Raw genomic sequence first — 17,931 nt, forward strand, 5'->3', positions numbered from 1 at the left:
GAACTGAATATGCAAAAACAAAATAAACAAAAAAAAGCAACAACAACCAATCTTGGTCCTCACACACTTTACAATCTATACTATATAATCTAGCTATAACTTACAAATCACTTACTTTTTGAGACCCTTAATTTTCTCATCTGAAAAGTGAGGCAAATGAACTACTTGGTCCTTTAAGGCAGTCCTACCAGCTAAAAAATTCTTGGAATACAATTATAAATTGGAGTATCCCTAAATAATAAAGGACTCAGTAACACTCAATTCTCAGCAATCCATCCAAATAAGCAAAGATAAAAACTTAATTCATAAGAATAATGAGAAAATATGCCCTTATATCATGATGAGGAATGACTAGAACTCAGGAGAAAGTTTAGGACTAGACATACAGATATCACAGTAATCAGAGTAGAGATTAAAGTTAAAAATCATATGCCAAATGAAGAATTTGGAAGAGTTGTCTTTAGAGGAAGGTCTCTTCCAGTTCTAAATCTGTTATTCAGAGATCCAACAGGCTAAGTCATCTAACTCCAGTGCATCTCCTAAGACTTCTCCAGATCTCCCATATTCAAATCACTTCTTCTAGGATTCAACCAAAAAAAAAAAAAAAAAAAAAAATTCAAATCCAACTAATTAACTTATCTTGGCAATATCTCCACCAATTCAATGGGCAAGTAATTTGCATCTTGCCTCTCAGCAAACAGAGCATGAAGTGAGTTAGGGGGGAGGAAAGGCTCAAGAAAGAAGTAGTTGAAGTATTTCACTAGTATAAGAAGTCACAGAGTTAGTAGTTAAATTATTTCACTAGTATAAGAAATTACATAAATAGATTTTTTAAATATTAAAAAATTTAATCTAATATCATCACTTTTCAGATGAGGTAATTGTGGCCCAGAGAACTAAAGCAACGTATCTAATATCTAATATCACACTACTAAATAGCAGAAGAACCAAGACATTTCTTGATGTCCAGTACAGGCTTCTTACTATCATGTACATTAAGGCTAATAGAAGATTGGGATTTTTTTTAATACTTATTTTCTTTGGACAGAAATATAACTGAAACTAAGAAAAAGCTGCCAAAAAGAGCCCTCAGAAACCTGTTTGACCAGAACCCAATCTATCACAGAACTGTTCAGAATGCCCTAGTTTCTAATGACATGCTGATTTTTAGTTTAATAAGAACACTAATGTAGGAAGGAAGGTATAAGGGTGACTAGTGTACACTGGATACCTATCCCAATTACAACAGATGGTACTCCAACAGAAATAGCCACCATGAATTATATCTTATCTTAAAGCATATCTTATCTGGCTAAATTCCAAGAAATTCAAATGACATAAAACCTAGGTAAGGCTATTCATCAGATGCATGATTATATGGTCCCATGGGGCATTTCAAGACCTGGTCTCCACAGGTATCATCCCCAAAGACTAACAAATGCCCATGAGAAAACAGACTTGTTATTCTCCAAATATAGACAAGTCACTGTGAGAAGCTATTTTGCCTGACTATGCATATTTACATACAAAGATTTTGTTTTCAAATTGTGGGTGTGTAGGAAAGAAGGACTCGAATAGAGAAAGAAAAATGGGAGAAGGAAGGAGAAAAAATAAAACGGAGCAGAGAGACACAAGATGAAAGAGGGGAGAAGAGGGTCAGGAAAGGGAAGGTGACAAAGAATCACAAACAAGTTACATGTTGAATTTATATTTTTATATTTATAGAGATTTATTATACATATCGAAATTTACAATTTCACATATGTATCAATCTTTTTTTAATTCTACTATGTTATATGGAAATGCCCATTTTATGCGATGCTTTTATGTTCAGAATATTAAAAATTGACTTAAGGTTTCCAGTGATATGACAGTCTCTGCTGTCTAAGAACATTAAAGAGAGTGGGGAAAAAACAACAAACTGGTTTATACTATACAGTTGAAAGGGAAAAAAAATTCTATGAACAGATTTTAAAAGTTTTTGCCTAATTAAGACAGTGGCCCACAGATTGTCAAAAGAACATAATGTAATTTTCACAGCATGTTTTTTAAACAGGCCAGATTCCTTTATATCCTACTTAAGAATCTGCCAGAATCAATCTGCAGTGTGTAATGATTAAATGCGTATTATGCAAGTAGCCTAGTTCAGCTGAATGTTTATTTCTGGGGATAATAGTTTAAGTTGCTGTCCTTGCTCTCAAGGAGCTTTCTTTCTAGCTAGGAAGACACTCAAGAAAATTTTACTAATATACATGACTTTTAGGAACAAGGAACAATTCCTGAACAACCCAGATGGCATGCCAGGATCCACAGAATGCCATAAAAGGAAAGAAGAAAGAAAGGGAGGGAGGGAAGGAGGAAGGAAGGAAGGAAGGAAGGAAGGAAGGAAGGAAGGAAGGAAGGAAGGAAGGAAGGAAGGAAGGAAGGAAGGAAGGAAGGAAGGAAGGAAGGAAGGAAGGAAGGAAGGAAGGAAGGAAGGAAGGAAGGAAGGAAGGGAGGGAGGGAGGGAGGGAGGGAGGGAGGGAGGGAGGGAGGGAGGGAGGGAGGGAGGGAGGGAGGGAGGGAGGGAGGGAGGGAGGGAGGGAGGGAGGGAGGGAGGAAGGAAGGAAGGGGAAGGAAGAGGAAGAAAAGGAAGGAAGGAAGGAAGGAAGGGAAGGAAGGAAGGAAGGAAGGAAGGAAGGAAGGAAGGAAGGAAGGAAGGAAGGAAGGAAGGAAGGAAGGAAGGAAGGAAGGGAGGGAGGGAGGGAGGGAGGGAGGGAGGAAGGGAGGAAGGGAGGAAGGGAGGAAGGAAGGGAGGGAAGAAACAAAAAGAAAAAGAAAGGAAAGCCAGAGGTGGCAAATTGATAGCAAAATGTTCGGAAAGAAGAAGCACAGAAGAGCATGACATTCTTGTTCTAAGAAGTGGTGGCAAATAAAAGCAGAAAGAAAATCCCTGCAGGTACTACACTGACTTAGAAAATCACAAATCAACATTATCTATACAAATGTATTTTTATTCATTTTGTTAAACATGTCCCAAATATATTATATATATATATATTATATAAATAAACATGTCCCAATTATAATCTGGTTCCAGTCCACTACCAGCCATCTGACAAACTGTTCTGGAGATAATTAAGTGCTCCAAAGAATTAAAATTCATTCCTGCCTAGTGAAGCTAGATAGGGAAGAGGATGGAGTGGTGAGTTCAAATCCAGTTTCACAAATTGTGAGACCCTGGAGAATTCAATCTCCTCAATTTAAAATGCATATAATAACAGCACCCATCTCCTAGGGATGTTATCAAGAGGAAATGAGATCCTAAGTGCTTACTGCAGTGCCTGACACATAGTAGGCATTTAATTTAATATATGCTTGTTTCCTTCCTGCCTACTCCAGTTCTTTAACAGTTTTTGTGTCTTTGTGTCATGGGCCACTTCGACAATAGAGTAAAGCCTATGAACATGGGGTCATTTTTTTTTTTAAGTTTCAACTTTCTTAGAGGAAGCTCAAGCTCAGCAATGAAACAAATCCTTGTCTGATAAGTCGTTCCTTCCCGTCTCTGAACAAGGACCTCTATGAACACACACTCTTGAAAAGAATTATCTAACGTAACAAGTGCTGTACTTTGGTCTATTTCTAAGGGATACACAAAAAGGACTGTAACAAATGCCTCTAAGAGTTAGGGTTCCTTTAAGAAGTAGCAGCTATCTAAAGCTTAAGTTGTCAAAAAAGGAAAAAAAAAAAAAAAAAAAGTAAAGAAAAATCAAACACATTTAGCATGTCAGGGGACAAAGGGGGAAAAAAAAATGTCAAGACCTAGGGGAAAATCAAAGCCAGTTGACAAAAACTCTAAACTGTTAAACACTCCAGATTCTAAAAGTAGGTCAAAAGGCTAAAAAGGACCTATCCTTGACATAAGGAGATGTCCCAGAAATGAACAATAAGGCAAGAAATGAGAAAATCAAATTAATCCTTTTTTTCCTACTGCAAAAATACATATAAATTATAATTTTAAGAGGCATAGCATGGTGATGAGAGCTGCTCTTGGAGGTTACAGGATGTGGATTCAAGGTCTGCTTCTCAAATATAGCAGCTTTGTAACCTCATTTCTCACTTAATGCCCGAGACAGCTTCAGATCCACCTAGGAAGGAAAAAGGGCAACTTTCCTCACCTACAAATTTCTACCAATGAAATCACAGGTCCAGTTTGAATTTCTAATGCCCAGTAACTTGATTTGCAAGAACAACTGCTTAAGCAGCACCAAATGAATAATTTCAAATGAAGCACATAAATTAGAAGGCTATATGCTTTTTGTCTTTCTCTTTCCAGCATTTATTCCCATTACCTCCTTCTGAAAATCATCAGGGAAGAGCCTGATTAATATTAAGGCAGATCAACTCAGCAATTCCTGTCATGAAAAAATGGGACACAGTGGGTGAGTGCTAAGTCTCCTGCACAGTATAACCCACAGGTTAGTTCAACAGGGAATAAAATTATAAGAACTTTGGTAGAAAAAAAAAAGGGGGGGGGGGAGAAGAAAGGGGAAGAACAGTAAATTTGAAGCAAGATTTGAGTTCCAGGGAAAAGATTTGTTTTGTCCTATTAATCAACATGTAATCAAATCAACTCAATTCAATTCTAGGTCTCCTAGAAAGAGGACAAAAGCAAAATGATTGCCAATACTTAAATATGTCTCTAATTTTCTTAAGTTTACAAATGAGAAATACAACCTCTAGTTTAGCACTGGGAAAAATAAAAAATTCATGTTTTTTCCCTTCCCCTCCTTCCCACCCTAATCCCCCCTCCCCCCAATACACACACACAAACACACACACACCAATTTTAATTTAACAAAGTGTCAAAGTCAAAGGCTTTAGTAAAACAATGAAGAGAAAGGCACAGGTAAGGATATAAGGAAGACATGAGTTCAAAACTGTCTTAATTAGTAACTTTGTAACCCTGACAAATCACTTAACATACACTCAGCTTCAATTTTCTCATCTGTAAGAGGATAGCAATAGCACCTACTTAAAAGTTGTAAGAATAAAATTATATAACTTCTTTGCAAAACTTAAATCACTATATTATTTCAGAAAATGAAATAAAATAAAGCAAGATTCAAACAAATAAATCCATCTGGCCTGTCCAAAAAGCATCATGATCTCCAATTCTTAACACTTTCAAATTAATTCTTGTCTTGGAAGACTTAAGAACTGTGTGTCATCACCAGAAATAAATGTGGATTATCCAGAAGGTGAGTGGCCAATTGGGCTTAACTATTAATAATAGTTGCAAAAAGGAGGCTCTGAAAAAATAAAAATATTCAAGTGAATCTAAAATCCTATCCATTGGGAAATTCCATCCAATGACACTTAACAATCATTTATCCATTCACCTGAAATGCTATATAGAAATATATACTGTAATAATATTGCAGCCCAAACAGATTCAGCTATGATGGGTCTTACATTGGCTGCTCAACTAATAAAAGACTTCCAGCAAGACTAATAATCTTAGGTTATCTCATTTCTTTTTTCCTCAGAAAGCCTGAAAAGAGTCTAGTGAATTGCTAAGACTTTTTGTTGATTCTATGCTGTGAAGTCGACTTCTTACCATAATTTTGGTGTGGGAGTCTGCCACCTAAAAAAGTGAAGTATAGAACTTTTTAAAGTGCATTCAAATGAACTCTGCCTTGGGATACTTAAGAATTTTCTAATTTCCCCAGAGAGAAGTACAGATTATCCCAAAGACAAAATGATTGGCCAACTGGGAACCGCTAGATAACTGTAACAAAGGAGACTCTGAAAAGGATAATACAAATATTCAAGTGGATCTGAAATCCTATCCGTTTGGAAATTCCCTCCACCGATGCAGAATGTTACCTATCTACACTAAACCCATCCGTTAAACTTTTTGTCTAAGTCCTTCCTTCCTTTAGTTCCCCCCAAGATGTCCAGTCAATAGGCTTCTGGCCTTCCTCCCATTCTCACACCAAGGCAGTACAGCAGGACACTCTAAGCTAAACACCTCTCTTCCCTCCCTCTCACCATGTGACCAGGCTATTTTTTCTTTCCATCATACATGCTTCTCTGAAGCCCTTTCTTTAAAATTCCTCATTGGTTCTATGGCACAGACTGTCCAGAAACTCTCACCATCTGCAACTCTTGCACTTTTTAAAGCAAATTCAAATTAACTCTTTCTTGGGATACTTTAAGAATTGTATGACATCACCAGAGGTAAATTTGGATAATTCCAAAAGTGAATGGCCAACTAGGCCCAACTATTAATAATAGCTGCAAAGGGGACCCTGAAAAATACAGTGCAAATATTCAAGTGGATCTAAAATCCTGTTCATTTGGAAATGCCATTCAATGATACTGAACGTCATCCATTCATTTGCAGCCACCATGAACCACTGCCCTCTTGGTGATAACAATTTGGTCTCAATGCCACACAATAACACCATAGGAATGTAAGTCTGAACCTATGAAAATAAAAAGTAAAACCAGATCACAGCCATGGTAGTAAATGTCACCATACAGCAACTCCAAGCAAGGGCTTTGGACATGGGTAGCTGCAAATTCTAGTGTTTATTAGAACAAAGGAGATGGCTTCATTGAAGTGGAAGGAGGATAAGATTCATCCCTGCCAGCCATGCAAAAAGGAAGAAAATTAGGGTTTCAATGAAGATTAGTTGAAACTCATCTCATTTCTAGGTGATGTGACATTTGAACAATAACCAAACTTCCATAGAACAACTTTATTCTGCTTATCCAGACAAAAGGGACGAAAGAAGGCAGAAACCATGGAGAATGGACACTACAGACTGTGAGAACCAAATCCACAGAAGGACAAAACAGATTAAACACTCAATTTCTGTGTAACAACTCCCACTCTCCAATCCCATGCAATGAAATAGGCCAAAACAAAAAGGAATGTCACTGACTACTACGGTTGAGTGCAAACAAGCAGGAATACTGATGGAACTTGAAGCAGGAAAACCTACTTCAGACACTTGGAAACTGTGTAGTTTGGGGCAAATTATTTACTTCCCTGTGCCTCAATTTCCTCATCTACAAAATGGGAATAACAATAGCATATATATATATATCACAGGCTTCTTGTGACCAAAGATGCTAATTAATTTTCTTTGCAAACTTTATACCATATAAATCCTAGCCAATATTTCTGATTTTGTCTCTAAATCCCTGGGTTCCCACCATAGAACCTTGCACATAATAGGTATTTTAAAAATGCTTGCTGAATTGGATTAGGTAATGTTATTATTTAAACCTAAAAAAGATAGAAGTATTTTTATTTTTTCAGTCGTGCCCAACTCTTCGTGACCCCATTTGGGCAAAGATAGTGGTTTACCATTTCCTCCTCCAGGTCATTTTACAGATGAAAAAACTAAGTAAACTGTTGAGAACCATGTCCAAGTGTGAAGAGGCCTGTAAGTTCTCCAAAAGCCCTCAAGCTGTGAACCATAACATTCAAAGGAATAACAAATCTCAGATGTTGCTTGTGAATTGGGAATGAAATAAATTGGAGGCAAGATGGAAGAGGAGAAAGGTCAGAGAATGCAACTGCCTCTCAGTCTCCTTGTATGGTTATCATCCTCTCACATGAAGGAATCTGTTCTACTGGTCAGAATTAGATCCCCAGCACTCACTAGTAGGTGGCTCCCATAACAGTAAACACAAGTTAAGTGGCTTGCCCAGAATCACACAGCTAATAAAGAAACTGAGGCAAGCACAAGTTAAGTGACTTGCCTAGGATCACACAGCTAGTAAATCTGAGACCAGATCTGAACTAAGAGGAAAGCAATTTTTTTTAAAGGAAAAAAAAACAAACAAACAAAAAAAAAGAAACATCTTCTGCAACTCCAAGCAAATTTTTCATCTTAATCCTCTAGCAGAACACCTTAACAGGATTCAAATTTCCTGCTGCCTAGACAGAACCCCAAGAGTCATCATTATAAAAATGGGAGGGGAAAAAATGAGATTAAAAAGTAAAATTCCCCAGTAGAAGGAACTTTCAGACAAAGAGAGAACTCAGTTCCCCTAGCAATCAGAAGCTCAAGCCTGGAGGGGGTAAAGGGAGGGGGAAGAGGGAGAGGGAGGAGGGCTGGAGGAGGAGGTTTTGTTGAGATCCTAGCACATTCAGGACTGGCATTCCTTTGCAATCAGCCAGAAGATTTATGTCACAAGAGCTTCATTCAAGCTACGCCCCAGAGAAGGCCTTTATTGTGTTGGGGCGCAAGAACACAAGAGATCTGGTAACAAAGAGAAATAAATGGCTCTCTCCTCATGCCACAGGCCTGGCCAGCCCGGCCTGAACAACTGCTGGCGTGGTTCTGCCTGCCAGCCGAGCCCTTTCTGGTAGAGAGGGGGACTTGAGTGGCTTTTAAATGGGGGACACAGCCCGCTGGGCGCCCAGGCACAAAGCAAGGATGGATGGCTAGAGAAAGAGAGCCACCGAGGGCACGCTTTTGGCCCCAGGCCAGGGGCTGCAGCTGAGCCCTGCAGCCGTGGCTGGGCACTCCATTGCCAAGATGCCAGCTGCTGTGTGCCAGCCCATTCAAAAGACAAGCCTCAGTCCCAAAGGGAAGCAGAAGATGGGGGCAGAAGGGGGAAGATCTAGCAGGCTGATTTCCTTGAGGGGATGAGGTGGGGAGGGTGTTCACACTGGGGAAAGGGGCCCAACAAAAAGCAAGCTGAAGAAGGCAGATGGCAGGCAGGTGGTGGTGATTTCTCGCCTCCCCTCCTCCCCCTGCCCAGCTGGTAAACAGGGTCATGAGAAACTTTTGTCATCTGTCTCCACAGAGGTATTTGGTTCCCTGGTGGGAAGATGGGGGAGGAGAGGGGGTAGCACAAGGGAGGGATGTTGAACCAAGCCTGGCACCCTTGGGGGAAGGAGCCCCCCAACGCAAGTAGTGCAACGAATAGAAAAAGCAATCCGACAACATCCAGATTTCATTGACTGAGGCTTCTTTGGCTGCTGGGCCTAAGGAACACAAAGGCATCTAGTTTAAGAATCATTTTAATTCCATTTGGTGGGAAAATAAAATACAGTGAATGAATTTTTAATATTAGCTTTGTTTTCTTCTGTTCTAAATTAATTTTAAATGTCCAAAACAAAAAGAGAGAAAACAAAAGAATTAAGACAAGGACAAAAAAGGGACCATTTTGGTTTTGATTAAATTTAAGATGCTTTAAAAAAAAAAAAAAAAAAAAGAACACTGTACCTAGCAAATTCAGTTTCACATGCAATCCACTTGTACTTTGTATACTGAAATGTCTCTTTTTGATGAAGGTGCTGGGGATAATTTTTTTTAAGAAAAAAGAAAAGTCACTTTAAAAGTTTATGATAAAAGGATTAATTAGCTGAACTAAGAAGGTAAAAGGAGGCCTAAGGAAAATCCCACAGTTTTTACAACCAGACTTAATTTTTTTAAATGGCCACAAAGGCCTAAGAGTACTACAGCTCTCAAAAGCCCCAATCCACAAGAATAACTCCCACCAAGGCCCTCCTCCATCCACTCAGGCAGGCAATCTCAGGTCAAATCCCTATGGTAAGCATAACAATAAAAAAATCTCTGCATAACAAAAATTCCCAAATCCCTGCCCCAGATTCCTCAGAGGACTTAACATACAGTAAAATTCCAGGACAACCAGAGACTCTAGAAATGCAGGCCTCAACAGGTGGTTCTTGGGAAAGCAGGCTGGTTCTTAAGTGACCTGGTAAGCTAATGCAGGGGGGGCAAGGGTGGTAAACAAAGGGAATCTAATCTGCAGTTTTCAAGTCTATATCGGCAGGGAACAAGTTAAATAGGTTAATAAGTACTTCCTGAATCAAACAAGTGCAATCCTATTTTCTCTGACCAATGAGATTCAGAAGAATAATAGATTACCTATCCACACAAGAAGAGCAAAATACCATAAAAGCTTGAAGGCCTGCTTTGCAGCTAGTTAAATTCCAAACTCATAATAGCCTTTCTAAGTAAAGGGGTTTTGGGGGGAGACTTGTGGTTTCTTACATATGGGGAACCCCCCACCCCCATCCCTAGTGTGATAAGATTCCTCCACAGATAGACAGATATATCAGCAGCTGCATGTAACTGATAGTCTTACTGATGATTTGTCTGGGGCAAGGGAGCTTAAGTAAGCCCTATCCACAATCCCCCATGTTATTTGTATCCCAGTCAGCAATGTGACCCCAGGGCCTTCCAGATTCTTAAAGTAGTCCTTAATCCAGAAATCAAAAATAAAGATTCAGGAGAAGATATTTTGACTTATTTTACAGATGATTTAACTGAGACTCAGAACAAGTCCAAACTGATGGAGCTGGTGATATAATATTTTGTGGTCCCCTAATTTTAGGGGGAGAGGGGTTCTGTTCCACCAATAAGTCAGTGATTCTAGATCTTCTGGCTTTGGAGTCTGCCTCGAAAAATTCCCACACCCAATATGTCTAATTTTGACCATTCCTCAGTCAGAAAGCTTCTGGCCGCAGCACAGTCCCACAGATCAAACTCCTGAGACAATTGTGAATAAAACCACTCAATTCATTGCAGACTTGTGATTTAGTCAGTAATAATCTGGTCAAGGAGAACCAAATTCCCAAAACTACTCCTTCCTACCTAAGAGCCATAGAATTAACATATCTATGATAAAAAGCTGGATAAAAGTGCCCCCTTGCTTCTGTTTCTCTACTTATTTCTTTTTAGAAATTCCACCTTGCTCTGTAATAGCCTTACAATAAACTTTGCCCCTAAATTAGGAAATAGGTTCAAGCCTGCAAATTCTTTGAGATACCTTGCGACACCGGTCTGTCCCTGGTCTGAAACCCAAACTTTGGAGTCCCCTTTCCCAACCTCAACACTAGGTCTGAAATCAAAGGTGATAGACTTCACAGCCCCTGCCCTTTGTCCCCTCCTACCATTCTAATGCCAGGATACATCTCATACAAATGCTTCACATCATGCATCATCTCATGTTATCCTCAAAACCACCCCATTAAGTATGCAACTCAAACATTACCATCCCCAGTTTGTCCAGATAAGACCATTAGGCACGGGATTACTTGACTTTCTCAAAGTAATACTAGTGCCTGAGGAAGCCCAAGATCCAAAAAACCCTGCAAAGAAAGCGGCGGCGATCTTTCCCTGAACTTCACTTAGAAAATCCATCTGGTCCAACTGCCTCCATTTTATATATAGCTAGACAGTCAGGAAGTGCAGACTAGAATCAGTCCATAGTCCTTTTCTTTCAAGTAAATCTGCCTTTTGAAATCCTGATGTAGAAGAATAACACAACCTATGGATCAATCAGATCAATAAGCACATATTAGGTACCTATGATATTCTGGAGGAAGGGGGGTAAGAAGAGGTGAAATCAAGACCCTTCCTTCAAATGTTATGCCACAGTTCTCAGTTTCCATAATTATCCTGACCCAGTCCCTGTTTCTCAAAGCTCAGCAAAACCTCCCCTCCCTCTTTATCAGAATATGTAATAAGGATAAAAGATCTTATGTTTTAGAATATCAGAATGCCTCTCCCCATCCCAAGCTACCGGAATGTCAGATACCATCTTATCAAGATGCCTCTCCCCATCTCCCAGGTGCCTCCCCTCACCCTGTCAGAACCAGATTCTCAGAGTCCTGTTCCTGCTCTCAGCACCCTGACTCCGCCCACTTCTCAGTCTACCCTCTGAGTCTGAGCCATGTGTATATAGGTCACACTGAGAACTCTCCTTGTTTGCTGGATCCTTGGAGAGGATAGTCTCATTCAGTCCTCAGACCAAATCATGGATCCATTTGGTCCCAGTAAATCTCTCCCATTTAATAAATCATTAAATACTCTCTAATCTCTATCCTGCCTCAGTTTCTCCGGCATTACACAAAGAGCTGCAATTTCCTTATACATTTGCAACTCCCTTCCTAAGGATGAAACACCCCCCACTTTACCCTACCCCGCTTACCTCCAAACCCCAGATTATAGGTTTAACTCAAACTAACTCACTCTAAGAGTTGGAATTTGGAAATTAAACTCTACCACATACATACTGATCACTAATCCTGAAGAATATCAAACTGGCCAACTGCATCTGAATGGTGAATGGAGACATTTCACGTTCTGGGATGCACCTGATTTGCCATCCTCGCCATTATCCAAGGGCCACAGGCTTCAGGTACGGGAAGACAGTTTCAGTTCCATCAAGCATACAGTTATTTCTTCCACAAAGGTCACTGTCTGCGCCTTGACGTGTTGTAAGGATCTCAAGGCTGTCTGTTACTCACATGGCTACCCCGATTTCTTCCCACCAAAAAGAAGGATTCAATAAATGTTTACTGCCCATTTATGGGCCAAACTCTTATTTGACTCATCACAGCATGGAAATAAGCCTGGGTTCTCAAAGACTAATAATATAGCAGCTATAATAATAGCTAGCATTTATATAGCATTTTAAGGTTTGCAAAACACTTTACATGGGGGCATCTCATTTGATCCTCACAACACTGTGAGAGAAGTTCTGTCTTCATCCTCATGTTACAAATAACAAACTGATTCTGAAAGATTAAGTATTTTTCCCAGGGTCACATAGTTTTAACTCATTAAGTCTAAGAGTCTATTGACTACACTTAGTAATGGAAAGGGGAAAAAATTAACACATTCTCATGGGATTAAGACTCAAAAGTGCCTGACTTCTTGGATCCTAAGTTTTCTTCTCTAAAAAAACTAGCACTACTCACTTAGGGAACTGTGGTGAGAAAAGTACTTTACAAACCTAAATCCTCTATAAACTTGGAAAGGCTTCAAGGGGTAGTCCAGAAACCAACTTCTCCTCTCTTGTCTAAGGACTGTGTGTATGTGGGAATGGATGCTAGACCCCCTTCCCCAAATTAACTAATCAGAGACATCTTCAGGTACAAAGAGAAAGCATTATTTATTCCCTGCAGGAAGAGGCCCAGACACCCAGGAGACATCTCAGCTCCCAACATGTGCTTGATCTTACAAGTCTGAACCAGTAAAGCTGATTAATGAGCAAAAGACCCAAGCCTTTTCATTGGATGGACTCAAAAAGGAAGTAATCTTTACTGACCAATGGTCACCAATGTTATCTGCTTCCTGTGGGACAGGTCACTTCCTGAAGCTAACCTAGGGTCTGACCTTTTAGAGACCCCTAGGCTTTGAGATCATGTGACTTCCTTTAACCTGCGGACCTCTGTGACTTAGCACTAAGGTCTGATCTACTCCATCTCATAGACTTTTTGAGAAAACTTCACCCATTCTCACTCAGAACCAACATAATTAAATGCAGAGAGAACTTTAAAAGCATAAGGCTGCTCCATAAGGTGATGAATTTTTAAATAACTGATGAAATGAGAAAGGGTCAATTTGCCCACAAAATGTGAACTATGTATGCATGACACCCATGTTGACAGTAGGAGACCCAAGTGAGAGTAAAATAAACCAAGGTTTCATCCTCATGGAGCTTACTCTCTTGCCATATGGCCTCTCAAACATGGAGGAGGCTACAGTGAGCAGAACAAACACATAAGCATTCTGCTCATCACTGAAGAGGGGAACAATCAATTCCCATTTCTAGCCATAAATCCCCCAAATCCCCAGCCCAAACTCCCGGTCATCCCCTTCCGGACTTCACAGCCCCAAGCAGGAAGCAGCATATTTCCACCTATATGGGATGTTCAGAGGAAAGGGGCAGGCCCACCCATTTCATCCTTTCTACAGCCAGGCCCTGCTAGGAGAGGCAGAGCCAAATGGCCTTCATTTTGTTTCCTGCTTCTGCTCTGAAAGGAAGCTGCTTATTTAGAACAAGAAATCCCATCTATTATTTAGTCACTGCCTTTCAAACTGGCTTTTTAAATCATGAACAAATAATCAAGCATTCATACCTAAGAAAAAGAACTTAGCCTTCTAAAGGGGTCGGAAATGGAGGGCGTGAACTGTCAGAGGAAACCGAGGGGGTTAGCAATGGTGGTGGGTATGGAGTAAGGCTCTGCAGAGCAAGGATTTGGGACTCAGGAAGACAAGGATTCAAATCCTGTCACTCTTATTCTCTAGCTCTTTTTTTTCCCCTGAGGCAATTGGGGTTAAGTGACTAGCCCCCGGTTAAGGAGATAAAGCCAGCACATGTTAAATGTCTGAGGTCACATTTGAACTCAGGTCCTCCTGACTGAGGGCTGGTGCTCTATCCACTGCGCCAACTGCTGCCCCCCCAATTCTCCATCATAAGGTTTGCAAAATACTTTCTATTTGGTCTCAATTTCCCTATCTGTAAAATAAATAAGGATAATTTAATTCAACAAACATTTATTTTAGGCACAAGGGAAAAAATAAAATGGGTCAAGGGTAAAACAATAATGTGCAAACAGGTAAGATAAGTGTATACTTATAGGAAATAACATCTGCCTCAGGGGTTTATTATGATCTTCAAACGAAGACATACTGAAAGACATGACAGACATATTACACACATATATAACCACACACACAATTCTAAAAACCTTGAAACTTCATTATGAAAGCAAGTGATGATGATGATGATGATGATGGGGGAGACTGTTTTTCAGGTATAGAATGGACAGAATCTCATAACTGAGATTCTGTGCACAGTCCCTTCTGAATGAATTTATACAGGTTTAGGAAAGTCGTCAGTCAAACAAGCATTTGTTAGGCACCTCCTATGTATCCAGCACTGTGTTAAGTGAGGAGGATACCAAGAAAGGCAAAAGATAGATAATCTCTACTCTCAGGGAGCTCTAATAGAAGAGTCAACATGAAAGCAACCATGTATAACAAAATGGACACAGAATAAATAGTAGATAATGTCAGACAGAAAGCACTAAAATTAAGGAGGACCAGAAAGGTTTCTCGAAGAGACTTTACCTGAAACATAATGGGAGCCAAAGAAGTCAGGAGATGGACATCCTAGCATGGGAGACAGCCAGTAAAAATGCAAACATGCTAACCTATATGGGATGCTTGCTGTCTAGGGAAAGAGGAAAGGAAAAGGGAAGGGAGAAAAATTTGGAGTACAAGTTTTGACAAAGGTAAATGTTAAAAACTATCTTTGCATGTATTTGGGAAAATAAAAAGCTATTATTAAAAAATGCAAGTATGTTTTTTATCTCCTTAAGTCAATGAGCAAAAATATATTAAGCGACTACTATGTACCAAACAAACCTGCCCTACAAGAAAACTTATAAGAACATATAAATAAATAAATAAAAATATATTTATATATAAAAAAGCTAATTGTCCTACACCTGAAATGGAACATGTTATTTGAGGTCCTGACATTGGAAGAATGTTCCATTCCAACCCTTTATTTTTACAGAAGGAAACTGAGGCCTACAGAAGTTAAGAGGCTTGAAATAACACAGATAGGAAGAAGAGCCTGGATATGAACTCAACTTCTCTAACGTTAAATGTATGAGCTCTTTCCACTAGCATATGCCTTCTTAAGCCTTTGACTCAAACATCTGCCAGACTGGCTTAATCCCACTTCAATGGCTTTGCTAGGAAAAAATGGTCAAAAACAGGAGACCTGTTCCTTTTGTGAACTCCAAGAGCTGATCTGAACATTCATCTGGCCCTCATCACACATCCTCCACCCAGTGACCCCAACCCCTATCATGGATGCCTGCTCCCTTCCTCAAACCCAAACTGCACTCATCCTTCAAGGTTCCAACTCAAATCCTACTTTCTTCCCTACATCACTAATCATTCCCATCACTCACTAATATCCTCTCCCCTCTTAGATTAGGGCCTGGCCGGTCTTTTGCTCCTTTTTCTATCCCCAGCACTTAGCACAGTGCCCAACACATAGTAAGTGTTTGATAAATACTTATTGGTTAAATGTCTACATAAATCACTTGAGGACTTTATGCTGCTTAGCTTTATTTCCTCACTTCCTGGTCAAAGTTCTATGTGATTTTATACATGCATATCCTGTGATTGAAGAGATTGACTCTGTAGGTAAAAAAAGGAGAAGATATGCACCTTTAGATTTGAATAAAATTAAGGATTTGAAAAAAGGTTGTACCCTTTATGGGGCTACATCAGCTTATGTCAAAATGTTACTAGATGGTTTGTCTTATGAAGTCCTAACCCCGAATGATTGGAAATCCATAGCAAGGACATGTCTGGAACCTGGAGAAAATTTATTATGGCTTGCGGAATTTCATGAATTATGTAAAATTCAAGTCAGATGCAATTCAGAGTCTTTCTTCTTGAATCCTGGCTCTGAATCTCCTCCAGCTCTTATCCTTCTCCAGGCCGATCTGCTCTCTGCGCCCAGTGCTGTCTCTTTTATCCTCCCAGAGAATGGGCGTGGGATAATGCAAGGGCTTCTGGGAAGAACCACCCCAGCCAATGAGCTTGCCCCCTCTATCAAGTCAACCTGAGTTCTCACCTTGTAATTGTCCAGAAAACCTGAATTCTCACCTTGTCACTATCCAGACAACCTCAGTTCTCACTTAGTAATCCTAACACCCAACTACAAAATGCTTTCAGGTTGAGGAATTATATTTTATATCCTCCATGCTGTTCGGCATATCACTTAAGTATGATTAGGTTCAACAAAAATTTGGGGGGCTAAAGTGCATTGAAACTAGGCTTTGGATGCGGAAAAATATCAACAAAAAGAAGCTCATATATCCAAGGCTTGCTGCTTCAGTCCTAAGAGACAGGAGCCACTCCATGGAAAGGGCAACCTCAAGACACCTTCATTGTTCCCCCTCCTTTAATGAAATTGCCCTGTTTCTTTTCTAGTGAATGCCTAGATCCATCAACAAATGACCTGCCATCTTGAATTCTGAAACAGGTCGGGAGAAAATGACTTTCCTTTCAGGCTGTCATTCACTTAAAAGATGAAAGATGAAAGATGAAAAAATCCATAATTAGAGCAATTGTCCTGGTTTTCCTAGGCAAATGACTAGACAAGTGAGCAAAAGGAACTAAGGGCAGACTGCTGAGCTTGAAGTCAAAAAAATTCAATTTCCTAAGTTCAAATCTGGCTTTAGAGACACTAATTATATGACCCTGGAAAAGAAAATGGAAAACTAACCCTAAATGGGGGTCACAAAGAGTTGATCACAACTAAAACAATTAAACAATCCTGGTTTTTCTAAGCAAAGACTAGTGAGCAAAGGAGAATAAGGGCAGAATCCTGGGCTTGGTATCTAGAAAATTCAACTGCCTAAGTTCAATTTTGTTTTTGTTTTGTTTTTAATTTATTTACTTTATTAAAGCTTTTTTATTTACAAAACATATGCATGGATAGTTTTTCAACAATGACTCTTGCAAAATTTTCTGTTCCAAAATTTCCCCTCCTTCCTTCCACCTCCTCCCCTATATGGCAAGTAGCCCAATAAATTTTAAATATGTTAAAATATGTTAAGGTGGTGCAGTGGATAGAACACTAGCCCTGAAGTCAGGAGGACCTGAGTACAAACTTGACCTCAGACACTTAACACTTCCTGGCTGTGTGACCCTAGGAAAGTCACTTAGCTCCAGTTGCCTCAGCAAAAACAAAAACAAAAAAGTTCTCAACGTGAAAGCATTTTGTAGTTGGGGACATAGAACTTTGACTAGGAAGTAAGGAAATAAGGCAAAGCAGCATACATATATATATATTTATATATATATTTATATTTATTTATTTATGTTAAATCCAATATATGTATACAGTTATACAGTTAACTTGTTGCACAAAAAAAATCAGATCAAGGAGGAAGAAAAACCTAAGAAAAAAACAAAATATAAGCAAACAACAAAAAAAGTGAAAATGCTATGTTCTGATCTACACTCAGTTCCCACAGTCCTCTCTCTAGGTGTAGATGGATCTTATCATCACAAGATCATTGGAACTGGTTTGAATTATCTGACAGTTGAAAAGAGCCACATCCATCAGCCTACA

At 39.5% G+C, this 17,931-nt stretch overlaps 1 protein-coding gene across 3 annotated transcripts in view; it reads right to left on the reverse strand.

The window, feature by feature from the left end:
* TSPAN14 (tetraspanin 14) overlaps positions 1 to 17,931 on the reverse strand; it is a 92,368-nt gene that overhangs the window by 55,541 nt on the left and 18,896 nt on the right. The gene's annotated exons all lie outside the window — the stretch shown is intronic.

Source organism: Sminthopsis crassicaudata, chromosome 2 (genome assembly GCF_048593235.1).
Source record: "Sminthopsis crassicaudata isolate SCR6 chromosome 2, ASM4859323v1, whole genome shotgun sequence".
NCBI classification, from domain to species: Eukaryota; Metazoa; Chordata; class Mammalia; order Dasyuromorphia; family Dasyuridae; genus Sminthopsis; species Sminthopsis crassicaudata.